The sequence below is a fragment of the Rattus rattus genome, chromosome 1 (genome assembly GCF_011064425.1).
Source record: "Rattus rattus isolate New Zealand chromosome 1, Rrattus_CSIRO_v1, whole genome shotgun sequence".
NCBI classification, from domain to species: Eukaryota; Metazoa; Chordata; class Mammalia; order Rodentia; family Muridae; genus Rattus; species Rattus rattus.
In genome coordinates this window covers 205,359,148-205,371,907 of record NC_046154.1, presented here as the reverse complement: position 1 = coordinate 205,371,907, position 12,760 = coordinate 205,359,148, and the positions used below count along the sequence as shown (strand labels likewise).

The 12,760-nt window shown below is 49.9% G+C and overlaps 1 long non-coding RNA gene across 1 annotated transcript; it reads left to right on the top strand.

Moving 5' to 3' along the window:
* Positions 1-255: 255 nt before the first annotated feature.
* LOC116890039 lies at positions 256-10,129 on the top strand. Its single transcript, XR_004386523.1, has 2 exons — positions 256-539; positions 9,819-10,129. It is a non-coding gene; the product is annotated as an uncharacterized LOC116890039 (long non-coding RNA).
* Positions 10,130-12,760: the final 2,631 nt, after the last annotated feature.

Sequence of the window (12,760 nt, the reverse complement as noted above, 5' to 3'; positions counted from 1 at the left end):
GCTGTGGTATAGTTGGGTGAGAAAGGCCACCTCTGAGAGAGCGGGTGAAGAGGTTTACAGTAATATTTTATTCCACCAGGTGCCCCGGGTTCAAAGTCCTCTTGATCTGCCCTGCCTGCATGCAGGGTGAAGCACTCACAAAAGGGGAACGAAGGTCATTTTCGAATCTCAGAGCCCTAACAACAACCCTCTTCTTCTTCTGGGGGCCTTTGAATCAGGGATGTGGTGACCTATAGATGCTCCCAGGTGAATGGAGGACTTGGGGACTAGGCAAGAGCTGGCCACCCTGCAAGGGTAGGGCAACACATCAGAGAGGAGGTGCGAAAGCTCCAGGTAGAAGGAAGTCTCCACAGCTTCTCACAGGTTAAAGAAAAGGCACCTGGCTACTGGTGTTACAGCCTCTACTACAGAGCTGAGGCTGATGCGTGGGAGGCTGTGCAGAACAAGGTAGGGGCCTGAAACTGTGCATGGTTCGAGTCTTTGGCCCACATCATGTCCCAGGATCCCCTGCTGGGTTTCTGCTTCTTGGCACAGCCTGGGTGAGTGGGAAGGGGACTCGGAAGGAGGTGACGTGGGAATGGGTGTGGCCAAGTATGATGTAATTATTGGTGAAGTCAGTACAAAATCTCAACCAGATGACTTCCATATGCACAGAGTTGGGGGCCCTGTGAGGTACGGGGCAAGTCCTGAGTATTGTGGGCTTGAGACCAGCAGGAGGCCCAGAACCTTTCTCTGGAAGACTCCATATTGACTCTTCTCTCTCAGAAGAGGACCTAAAGAAGGGTCATGGTAGCGCAGGGATACCCAGGGCAGGGGTGATGTTCTGGCATTCACCTGGGTCACAGTAATTTGAGCTTGTTTCTTGTGTCTGAGGGAAAGAAGGACTTTTATTGAAAGGAGAAGCTGCCGCCTACATTCTGTGGAAACAGCCAGAGTAATAACTCCAGCTGGTGGGCAGACTGAAGGGCAGCCAACACTGCCAACAGGAGCCACCTCTGGACCACCTTCCCATGAAATTTGTGGTCTGACCACTGGGCGCGCGCTAGTGATGTTTTCCCCATTGATCTATTGAAACTCAGCACATTAGAGTGCTCTGACCATCTCCAGAAGGTGTCACTTCTGAACATGTATTCTTGGGGTACGATGGTCATACCCTACCCCCAGCCATGCTTCTGCCAAGAGGCCCCCTCAGTGCCTAATCAGAACAGTATGACAGACAACCTGTATGCAAAGCCGGACACTGATTCAGAATGAAAGTCAAGTATGGGGCTGGAGAGATGGCTCAGAGGTTAAGAGCACTGGCTGCTCTTCCAGAGGACCTGGTACAGTTCCCAGCCCCCACATGGTACTTTACAATCACCTGTAATTAGAGTTTCTAGAGATTCAACATCCTATTTTGGCCTCCACAGGTACCAGGCACACATATGGTATACATACCTGCATTAGGCAAAGCACTCATACACATACACATCATCATCACCACCACCACCACTACCACCACCATCATCATCACCACCATCATCATCACCACCATCATCATCACCACCATCATCATCACCACCACTACTACCATCATCATCAACAACATCATCAACAACAACGTCATCATCATCATCATCATCATCAACAACATCATCAACAACATCATCAACAACAACATCATCAACAACATCATCACCACCACCACCACCACCATCATCATCACCACCACTACCACCATCATCATCAACAACAAAATCATCAACAACATCATCATCAGCTTTAAAAAAAAAAAAAAAAGCCCTCTGAAACAAAACAGTCAACTATGGAGAAGTAAGTGTCTTGCTAAAAATTTTTTTCTTTTTCTGGCACAGACTAGGAGAGGATGTCCTTCTGTCTTTGCTAGGATGATGACAGGAGGGTGTTGGCTGAAGTTGTGTTTACTGAATGTTGTAGGCTACCTCTTTATTTCCAGCTAGCAGGTTCCTTCTTAGGCTTGAGATTTCTTGTCTGATAAAGTGAAATGGGATGGTGAAACCAGTTTGCACACACTTCTCAGAGCACGTTCCCCTCTGTTATCTTGATGGGAGATTGGCTGTTACCTTTCTGATTTTCTCTATAAGAACGCTGAGATAGATAAAAATCACACTGCTGATTTTAATGACAAACTTAGGTATAGAAACAATAGCTGAGGTTACTCCAGTTGTTGCTGCTCTGGGGTTCTAATGTCTTCCTTAGATTCAAAAAAGGCTCCTGTAGCAATCAGTGCAGGGCTGACAAGAAGGCAGGCCGCTGGCTCTGAGGCCCGTGAGGTGTTCTTACCTCAGGGACCTGCACGGGGCTTTCGGGGCTGTGCTTTGACCGAAGTTATAGGAGGAAGGCTGCTGTTTGTTGGATTAACTCCTCTTTTTAAAACAGATTTATTTATTTTTATATATTTGAATATACAGCCGCTGTCTTCAGACACACCAGAAGAGGACACTGGATTCCATTACAGATGGTTGTGAACCACCATGTGGTTGCTGGGAATTGAACTCAGGACCTCTGGAAGAGCAGCCAGTGCTCCTAATCTCTGAGCCATTTCTCCAACCTGGATTAACTCCTCTTAAGGTCATGCTTCTGGCTTAGTTTTTAAAGTAGAGTAAAACATATGTAATATAATATTTTCCCTTTCAAGTTCCAACTTTGGTGACACCATCCTGTTGTGTGAACACCCATCCTTTTCCTCACCCCACACCAATACTCCATTCAGGTCCCTTGCCCCTCATTCCTCCTGCCCTGAGAGCCTGAGTTCTCTAAGAATCTCCTCTGAGGGAGCCATTTATTGTCCCTTTGTGTCTTAGACACTGAATGGTCCTTTCCAACTACAACAAGTCTTTATTTACTCATTTAGAAACAAATAGCAGGGAACAGCTAGGGGTAGATTTCTTGACCGTCAGCGGTATCAGATGTGAGAGTTGGGGTGGGGTGGACGGGAAGACGGTGCCACTTAGAACATAAAATGCTGTTCCTCGTCATCCTAGGGAAAAAGAAGCCCACCACGCTCCCAGAGAACACTCTTCTCTTTGGGGAGTAGGGCTGGAATAGGCTTCACTTGCGGAAGAGTTGTAAGCCTCTCTGGACGTGCTGAAGTTCAGATAAACTTCTGCTGGAGAAGGAAGATCCCACAGGGACTTGAAATTGCTCTGGGTCTAGAGGAGAAGAGGGAGAAAGAGGCAGAGAGGCAGAAAATGGAATGGTGTGTGTGTGTGTGTGTGTGTGTGTGTGTGTGTGTGTGTGTGTGTGTGTGTGTGTGTGTAGATGAGTCAGAGGTTAAGAGTACCAGCTGCCCTTCCAGAGGATCCAGGTTCAGTTCCCAGCACCCACATAATGGCTCACAACCATCTGTAACAAGAGTCCCAGGGGATTCGGTGCCCTCTTCTGGCTTTTGTAGGCAGACTTACATGCAGAAAAATCAGCTATACACATAAAAGAACATCATGAAATTAATAAAAGAAAGGAAGAAAAGATGGGGGACTCAGGGGAACGGTGGGAAGTTTTGGAGGTGTGGAGTCAATACATATTCAGGAGAATAATTACATTAGCAGAGCCTCCTTTTCTTAGTAACTGCAGACTGTGAGAAAAGTCTGCTGCTGTGCAGACTGTGGAGTGGCTGGGAGAGAGAGTCTGAGGGACAGAGCCCTAGGGTGCTGAGACAGACCAGACACTGCAAGAGGAAGGTCATAAAGACGGAGGGGAGAAAGGCAGAAAATCCAGACCACAGGCCAGTGGGAGTATAAACCTTTTTAGGACCTTGGGGTGGTTTGTGGGGGCAAATTTGGGAAGGTATTGTGAGGTTGTGGGGGTGCGAGATCATGGAGCTCCTGCAGGGTGGGGCTCCAATCATGTACTTGAATATATTTTTGGCAGGCACACAGTTAGCTAGAAGGCCTCTTCTTGAAGGCCCCCTGACAAAATCTGAAGTAGGCACAGACTGGGCAGTTTAGGGGGGACCCTCAGCTGAGCTTCCTGCCTCCAGAGTTCCTATAAACACAGGGAAGGGGATGGTTATGCGACAGAGCTAGAAGCAAAGCTGAGCTGGGAACGCTTGCTTTAAAACCATCTGATCCCTTCTTAGCTATGGGGCTGCAGAGCAGGCGCTCGCTCGCTGGGTGGAGGGGGGGGAGGGGGCGGGTGCACAGAGCAGCCTGACTTGGAAAGTGACTGTGCCTTGAAATTTTGGGACTGCTTGGTGATTCCTGGCCAGGTCCTGGGCTTGAGTGTAGGCTGGGGGTGGGGAGGGGGGGTATAGCCCTTCCTGGAACTGTTGATTCACCATCCTGAGATCTCTGGATCTGCTCCTGCGGGGGTGAGACCGCCATGGGGCTGGCTGGAGACTTTTCTTCTGGTCCTTTTTAGCCTTGGTCCAAGAAACCAAGGCTTTGGGCTTGTCTGGTTGGATTCCTTCCCTCCTCCCCCCTCCCCCAACTCATACCTCCTCCCTTTTCTCTCAGCATCCTCCACTAATAGACCCTGGAAATGAGACCTGGTGGGGCCCATATTTGGGGAGGTTGTCAAATGTGCTGGTTGCCACTAAAAACTTGTAAATGAAGGTTCAGGATGCTGGGGGCCTGGGCTGAAGGGTATGTTGTTTAGAAAACCCACACCCCCTACACACACACACACACACACACACACACACACACACACACACACACACACACACCCCAGCTGGGAGGGAGAAATGTCTCCACTAGAGTCAGAGGGGAGCCTGCACTGGGGCTTGGGCCAGCTTTCCCCTCTCCTGGGCCTCTCTGCTCTGGGGGAGTTACATGTTCTCTTCCACTCAGATGCAGCTTGGGAAAGAGCAGGGGCCCTTTTAGGGAGAGAGAGGGAAGCAGGCCTAAGACACTGTGAAAGCCCAATTCTTAGCTTCAGCTCCAGGCCTGATCCACAATCCATTTTCCACTCTGTTATGAGCATCTGGTGCTTCCTCAAAGGTTATTTAGGGGAAATGCAGTCTCAGAGCTTTGCTTCTTGGGGGGCTTTGGGGACCAGTTAGTACAGCACCCCCTTTTCACTGGAAGGCTAATTTAAAGCAGTTGGATTTGGCAGGGTCTGGGCCACTTTTTTTTTTTTTTTTTAATTTTTGCTGAGGCTCAGGTTCCTGACAGAGACAGGGTCCATGGTGAGCCGATCAGACTCGGCGGCCATTGCGTTCCTCGTTGCGTTTGACAAAAGCCTCAGAGATTCTTTTTAAAGGTAACAGAGCTCATGGCTTCCCTGGGTGTTCTCAGATCAGGGCCTTAATTTGTTTGTTCGTTTAAAATCTTGGCTCGCTGCAGGCTCACAGTCGGGTCTTCCTCTGAGCATTGTCAGGCTGTGCCTGTGAAGGGCGGAGGGAGCTTGAAATAGGAGAGGTATTTGAATATGGGAAATATTTGAATAACCCCAAGAATAAGGCAGAGACTGGTCTAGTATAGGGGGGTTCACAGGTGCAGTGGGCAGAATCATGGTTAGTGGTGGATGGTGGACACCTGCAGTCAGGAATCCTTACAGCAGCAGAAGAGACCAGTGATCCAGGAGGTATCTGTGCAGGGCCAAGGGGCTTCAGCACCCCAGAGATCAGAGGGTAGTTGAGCTGTTTGTAAGTTGGGCAAATCCTTGGCTCAGGAAGCTTTGGAAGGAGGGGCCTTGGAAGCTGAAAGATCATACCAGAGGAGGGGAACGAAGAGGAAGGAGAGAGAGAGAGAGAGAGAGAGAGAGAGAGAGTGGAGGTGTATATGGGGGAGGTGTATATGGGGAGAACACAAAGTGGGGAGGTCTGAATGGAGCCCAAACTAAATTATAACTTGCTGGCTTTATCGTTTTTTGGGGAGGGACTCAGGAGGCTGCCAACTTTGATCTCACTTTCTGGAGAGATCTTTAGGGTACCTCTTATAGCCACCGCCCAAACCCTGGAGATTTGGAGCCTTCTGATAGAACTGGCTCTTGGCAGAAACTGTGGGGCACACAGAGCAGGAAAGGGGGCAACACCTGCTGGGGGTGGGCTGGGAGGGGCCAGACGTGCCAGTGGAGGACAGAAATGTCTTTCTTTGCCTTTTCCTGTGAGTCAGAATCCAGGCTCAGGGAGCGGCTGCCCTTACGTTGCACCCCACTGCCTAGTTCTGTGCCAAGCACACACAGTGGATGAATGGTGTTAGTATGTGAAGGCGAAGTGTGCTCCTCTGGAATCCTCTAGAATACTGTTAACCTACAGTGCTTTCCTTTAGGTTTTATAGAATAACCAGAGACATTTGTTCACCAGGATGAGTCTGCTTTCTCTGGCAGTCAGGACACCAGGTGACTTCCTGAACTCCGCATGAAGACCCTTCGTGGGATACAGCAGGGATGGGGGCGTGGCACAGAGATCCACTGAGCTGGCCCTTGGCTGCAGAGGGCAGGCTCCGGCTGACCTAGGCTGGAGCGTGAGGTCATGTTATCATGTTCGCTAGCATCGCGTTTATTCTGCAGGAGAAGACATCCATCCTAAACCTCATCTATCCCCTGCCTGGGAATGAAATAGAATCGAAATGCTATCTCTGACAGGCTGTGGCACATGTCTGGCCTTGGTTACTTTTCGAAGACCATGATGTCCTTTCCGGGTTCCTTTGGAAGCCCACCTTTGTGGTTTACAGGAAGCAAGAGAGATGCCTATCTCTTTCTCCCTCTCTTATCTCCTGAGAAAGCCTCTCCACTTCTCTTCGGTCTGTTTTTGGGTGTGTGTACTCTATCCCACCTGCGTGTGGCCTTGCCTCTTTCCACGAAGGAGTGACGCCCTTCCCTTGCTCTTGGAGTGATCAGACTGAACTCTTACGGGGGTGTGGACTCCACACAGAGACACCGCCTGTCTTTAAGATGGAAAAACGTCTCTGCGGTTCTCTGGACCTTCTGTCTGAAAGGGCCACACCAGGGGTTTGTTTTGTTTAATCCCTGAAAACTGGTTGCCTGTCCCCTACCACTCTATGCTGTGGGGATGGCTTTCATCACTCCCTTTCCCAACCATTTCCCAAAATGCTCTTCTCCCCTGCTGTGTGTTTTGGGACACAAGAAGCCAGTGTGCGGGGCCCGGGTTTTCCTTTCTTTGGGAGAAGTTGCCAACAACCTCGGTGTCTCAAGCTTTGGCTTGATGGGGGCAGACCGAGTTGGCTCGGGGACCCGGGTTGCTTTGTGCGACCACATTGGCGGGTCGCGGAAGGAGGGGCAGTGCCCGAGATCTGTGCTCCCTGAGACTATCTGGGGACCAAACTCCACGGCGCGCCAGGGGCTGCTGCCGCTTGGGCCCAGCGTCGGAGGCAGGGCAGAGCCGCCCAGAGGTCCCCGGGCAGCGCTAGGTCGAGCGCCCCGTCCGCACCCCACGCCCCGCCCGGACCCCGCGCCCCTGCAGCCCAGCTCCGGCCGCACCCCGGCCCTCTGGGACGGGCTCACAGGCGACGGGGCGGGGGCCGGGGAGGAGGCAGCGTTCCTGCAAATCACATGATTTTCCCGCTTATATAAATCACAGCTTGTTTTTCTCAACTGGCTGCAGACTTAAAGGTGCAGTGTCTTCTTTCTCTCCCAAGGGCAGGGGCTCCCCTGGGTGCCTTTGACCGAGGGCAAGCTGGGCAGGAGTGGCTTCAGCTAGGGACTTGTCACAGTTCAGGGTTTACGCTTGGCCCCTCCTCCGTACTTGGATTATTTCCTTGGCCTGGGGACCAGGAAAAGGCAAGGAAACAGTATTACCAAGTCAGAAACCCACGCGGGATGGGGCCTCCTTTCAGAGGTGGGCCAACAGTATGCTGTGGACAGCAGTATGTCCGAGCAACCGGCTGACACCCCGGGTGCCTGTTTTGGATCCTGAGGACTTAGGAGAGAATTCTGGTAGTCAGGGTTCTAAGGCAGGGGCTTACTGTTCTGATCTGCTCTGGCTGTATGTGGGAAGAAAAACCAACCATCACATATATCTAGCATCTACTGTCTAACTCCTAGGCACTGTGGGGAGAAACAGCTTTGTGATGAGGTAGGCAGACACAGAAGCAGGGGCTGGATCAAGCAGCATAGGCAGCTTCAAAGCCTGTTCCAGGCTAAACAGAGGAGAGTCGCAGGCCGTGCGTAATTACCTGGGGATGAATAGTTTGGATAATGAGTCCTGCAGACTTTGGGAGGAGAGCTCCTCTGGGGACCTTGGCTGCAGGTGGGCATGAGCTGGAGGCCGGAGGGGACAGCCTGCTAGGTGTCTCAGTGGGAGGGAGGAAGGAGCGTGGTGTTGGGGGGGGGAGTGAATAGAGTGGGCGATCTTTTTGGAACACTGAGGTGGTGAGGATTGAGGCTGGAACGCTGCAGGGTGGCCGGCCACTCTCTTGAAAGCGCTTTGAGTGTGGGCGGAGCATGAACTGTGATCCCGCGAAGGCAGAGGGAGCAATCGCCACCCAACCCCCCAGCCGAATGGGAATGCAGGTCAACAGTATTTTTGAGGACCAGCAATCCTACAGCAGTGTGTAAGGACAAAGGGAGGCCCCTAGGGAGGCGGTTTGGAGGGAGGCCAACATCAGGTCTCAGTGCTGGAAAGTTAGGAGAAAAAGAACCAACCATGAGAGGGAGGTAGGGGGCTGTTTAGAAGAAAGAATTGAGTGATTGAGTGGTTTGGGGAGGGAGAGAGGGCTCCAAGTGATGTTGACTGTTGGAGGGAGGTGAGGCGGCCAGGCACTCTTTGTTTGTCTGGACTCTGGGCTCAAACAGGAATGCCCAGGGGCCTGGAAGCCAGGGAAGAGAATCTGCATAGAAGATGTCATAAGTTGAGCACGTGCTGCAGGTCTTCAGGGGGGCAGGAGCAGGGCGAACAAGAGGAGAGAGACAGAGGTTGGAGGTTCCCTGGATGGGAAGAGTCCTGAGTCTTTGCAGGTAGGCCAGGAGGCCACCAGAGCTGCTTTGGGCAGGGCTAGTTCTTCTCTTTGAACCAGAGTGACCTCATTTGGAGAATGAGGCTTCGGTGGAATTCATGATTCACCACGTTGCAGGTTTCCTTCCATCCGCTACAGCCAGGCTGGAAACAAGTGTCCTCTCCCTCCACATTGTCCTACCATCCAGAGCCTCTACTTTAAAAAAAAAAAAAAAAAAAAAGTCAACATTTAAAGCAAGTTTTTATAGGTGCAGGTGTTTGCCTGCGTGTATGTCTGTGTACCGTGCGCCCACGGAGGCTGGAGAGATGTCCGGTTGCTTGGACAGTTGTGAGCTGCCCTGTGGGTGCTGGGAACTGAACAGAGTCCTGAGGAAGAGCAGTCAGTACTCAGCAGATAGTCATCCCTCCAGCCTGCAGCCTCCCCTTCAGACAAGACAGCTGCGGGAATTCAGCTGCTCTGTTGAACTGCAACTGTAACTTTGGACTTTTGTTGCTTCTTCTTCCTTCTGGAAGAGATACAAAGAAGTACTGTTTTTGTGTGGTGAAGACTGAACTGGAAATGCCTGCTGTAGAGGAAGGAAACGATAGATAAACTCGTTTCCTAAGGGCCTCCTTGTACAGATGACTGTTACCTTGCTTGACTCTTCCTCTCTTCAGGAGAGCAGGTATCATCAGGGGTCCTCTCAGTGGACAGAGGGTTGTCAAGAGTTTCACTACTCTGTTGAACCTGGAGCCTTCACATTCGGAAGTTTTACATAGTAGCCATTTGGTGTCAGCAGGGCAATTCTGGCTTCACTGGGGTGGGAGGCTCTGGGTCATAATTACTTGTCTTTGTTTCTACTCCTGGCCTGGGGCCAGGTGGAGAAATGGGGCTTGGCTTCTGGGGTCAGTCAATGCCCAGAGAACCCTTGGCTTTATTACATTTTTCTCCTCTCCTCTTTAGCCACACATTTTGCTGAGTGTGACTCCTGAGCCCAAGAAGAGCTTTCACAGATCCTCCTGTACCCATGGTATGAGCCAAATGTCGGCTCTAGCTGCAATCCCAACAGTTCAGTCAGTCTCCTAGGTTGCAATGGGGTGGATCCTGACTCAGCTGAGCTGCATCACCAGACAGAAGGCCCTGAGGCTCAACTAACAGCATGGGGGACCTGGAACCACCTGGTTCCACTCTGCGGATGTGTTTAGGGACCCCGATTTTCTGTTTGAATAAATTTCTTTTTAAAAAAATAAAGTTTTTAGGTGAAAAAAAGCTTATATCGGAGTGGAGGATGCAGTTCGGAGGTAGAGTTCTATCCTGGTGGGTTTGAGGTCCTGGATTTGGTCTTCAGTCCCACCCCCACCCCTGCAGGAAAAATTCACGCCTTTAACAGTTGGGTGATATAAAGCAGACAGCTAAGGTTATCTTAGCAAACATCTGCAGTGTTATCATATGTGCCGACAGACTCGTGAGAGAAATAGCAGCAAGAGAATTAGTGGAAAGTTTATGTACGTTAATTCTTTCTTCCTTTTTAACTCAACTCAGGGCCTTATCCATGTGCAGTATGGACTTCCAGCTCCAGGTTCATTTTTATCTTCTCCTCCTTCTTTCTTTTGAAAACTGTTTTTTTAAATAAAGATTTTATTCATTTTATGTATATGAATACACTGTTTTTGTCTTCAGACGTATCAGAAGAGGGCATCGGATCCATTACAGAAGGTTGTCAGCCACCTTTTGGTTGCTAGAACTTGAACTCATGACCTCTGGAAGTGCACTTAACCACTGAACTATCTCTCCAGCCCCCTCTTCCTTTTCCTTTCTTTTCTTTTCCTTCTTCTTTCTTTCTTTCTTTTTTTAAATAGGGTTTCTCTGTGTAACCCTGGCTGGAACTTGCTCTGTAGTCCAGGCTGGTCGAATTCTCCGAGATCTACCTCCTCTGGAGTGCTAGGGTTAAAGGCGTGCCTCACCACTGTCCCCTGGTTCATCTCCTTGTGAAATGGGAGCACACTGCACTGCTGGCCAGACTGGCTCTCAGGGCCATCATCCACCTGACTCAGCCTTCCAAATAGCGGAGACTAGTCACCCACCATAGTGTCTGGCTTATACAGACATTTCATTTACAGGATGTTATTCTGTGTTAGTTAAGACATAAACGACTCAAGGAGGAAACCACGGGGCTGGAGAGATGGCTCAGCAATAAAGACTGCTTGCTGCTCTCCCCGAGGCTCAGAAGCTTGAGAGCTTGGCTTGCAGCCACCTGTACTCCAGCTCCAGGAGATCTGATTCCTGCTTCTGGCTTATGTGTGAAGCTATCCACACGTGCACAAACATACACATGCATACACATAAATGAAAAATAAATCTTAAAAGGGAAGGAAAACACCTTGAAAAGCCACATTGTCAATCCAGATAATCATCCCTCTGACGGGCCCCACTTACACCTCCCCGAGATGCCTGGCTCCTGAATCTGGTGTTTATCTTTCTAACACAGTGTTTTCGATATCTTTACTGCGTGAGTTTTCTTGAAACTTGCATCTTTTCCCGTATATTATGTTTCCCAGAGTCTCCATGTTGGTAGATTTTCAGAGTCAGTTGATTCGGAGCGGAGTAAACTAAATTATTTGAATAGACTACAATTAAGTAGCCATTTCCGGTTAGAGCACATTAAAGTTGGGCCAGTTTCCCCCTGTTGCAAAGACTGGGAACATTCCTCAAACATTTATGTACACAATGATCTCTTAGGATCTCCCAACTGGAGCAGAGTTGCTGGTCCATAGAATATGGATGTCTTCCATGGTTCTAGATTATTCTTCAAAGTGGTTGTGCACATTGGTACCCTTACCCACTGTCATGGTTTGAAAATGCTTGGCTCAGGGAGTGGCACTGTTTGGAGGTGTGCCCTTGTTGGAGTGAGTGTGGTCTTGTTGGGGTGGGTGTGGCCTTGTTGGGTGGGTGTGGCCTTATTGGAGTGGGTATGGCCTTGTTGGAGTGGGTGTGGCCTTATTGGAGTGGGTGTGGCCTTGTTGGAGTGAGTGTGGCCTTATTGGAGTAGGTGTGGCCTTGTTGGGGTGGGTGTGGCCTTGTTGGGTGGGTGTGGCCTTGTTGGAGTGAGTGTGGCCTTGTTGGGGTGGGTATGGCCTTGTTGGGTGGGTGTGGCCTTGTTGGGTGGGTGTGGTCTTGTTGGAGTGGGTGTGGCCTTTTGGAGTAGGTATAGTTTTGTTGGAGTAGGTGTGTCACTGTGAGTGTGGGTTTTAAGACCCTCATCCTAGCTGCCTGGAGGCCAGTCTTCTCCTATCTGCTTTTAGATGAAGATGTAGAACTCTCAGCTCCTCCTGCACCATGCCTGCCTGGATGCTGCCATGCTCCTGCCTTGATGATAATGGACTGAACCTCTGAACCTATAAGCCAGCCCCAATTAAATGTTATCCTTATAAGAGTTACCTTGGTCATGGTGTTTGTTCATAGCAGTAAAACCCTAAGACACCCACATTGCTCCCACCAACTTGAGGCACTGTCAAACCTTTTATTCCTCTTAAATTTGGTGTGGAGCACTTCCTTGATTTTTGTTTCTATTTCTCTGGTGATTAGTTAGTTAAATTAGCATTTTCACCTCTATTTTTGGTTATGCAGGTTTCTCTTAGGAGAATCGCTGTTGTCCGTGTTTTTCCTGTTGGAATGAATTGGGATTGAGCACTTGCCTTGCAAGCGAGACCAAGGGTCTAGGTTCAGTCCTCAGCCGGGTGATAGGGACGGGCATGGATGGGGGCGTGGTCAGGGAATCACAGGAAGACAACAGCAAGACAAAACAATAAAAATCAAGGCAACTGTTAGAAGCATACAATGATTGTTCTTTCCTTAATAGGCATTGTGTGTTTTACAGATATCTCTTCCCTTTTTAGTGTGTGTGT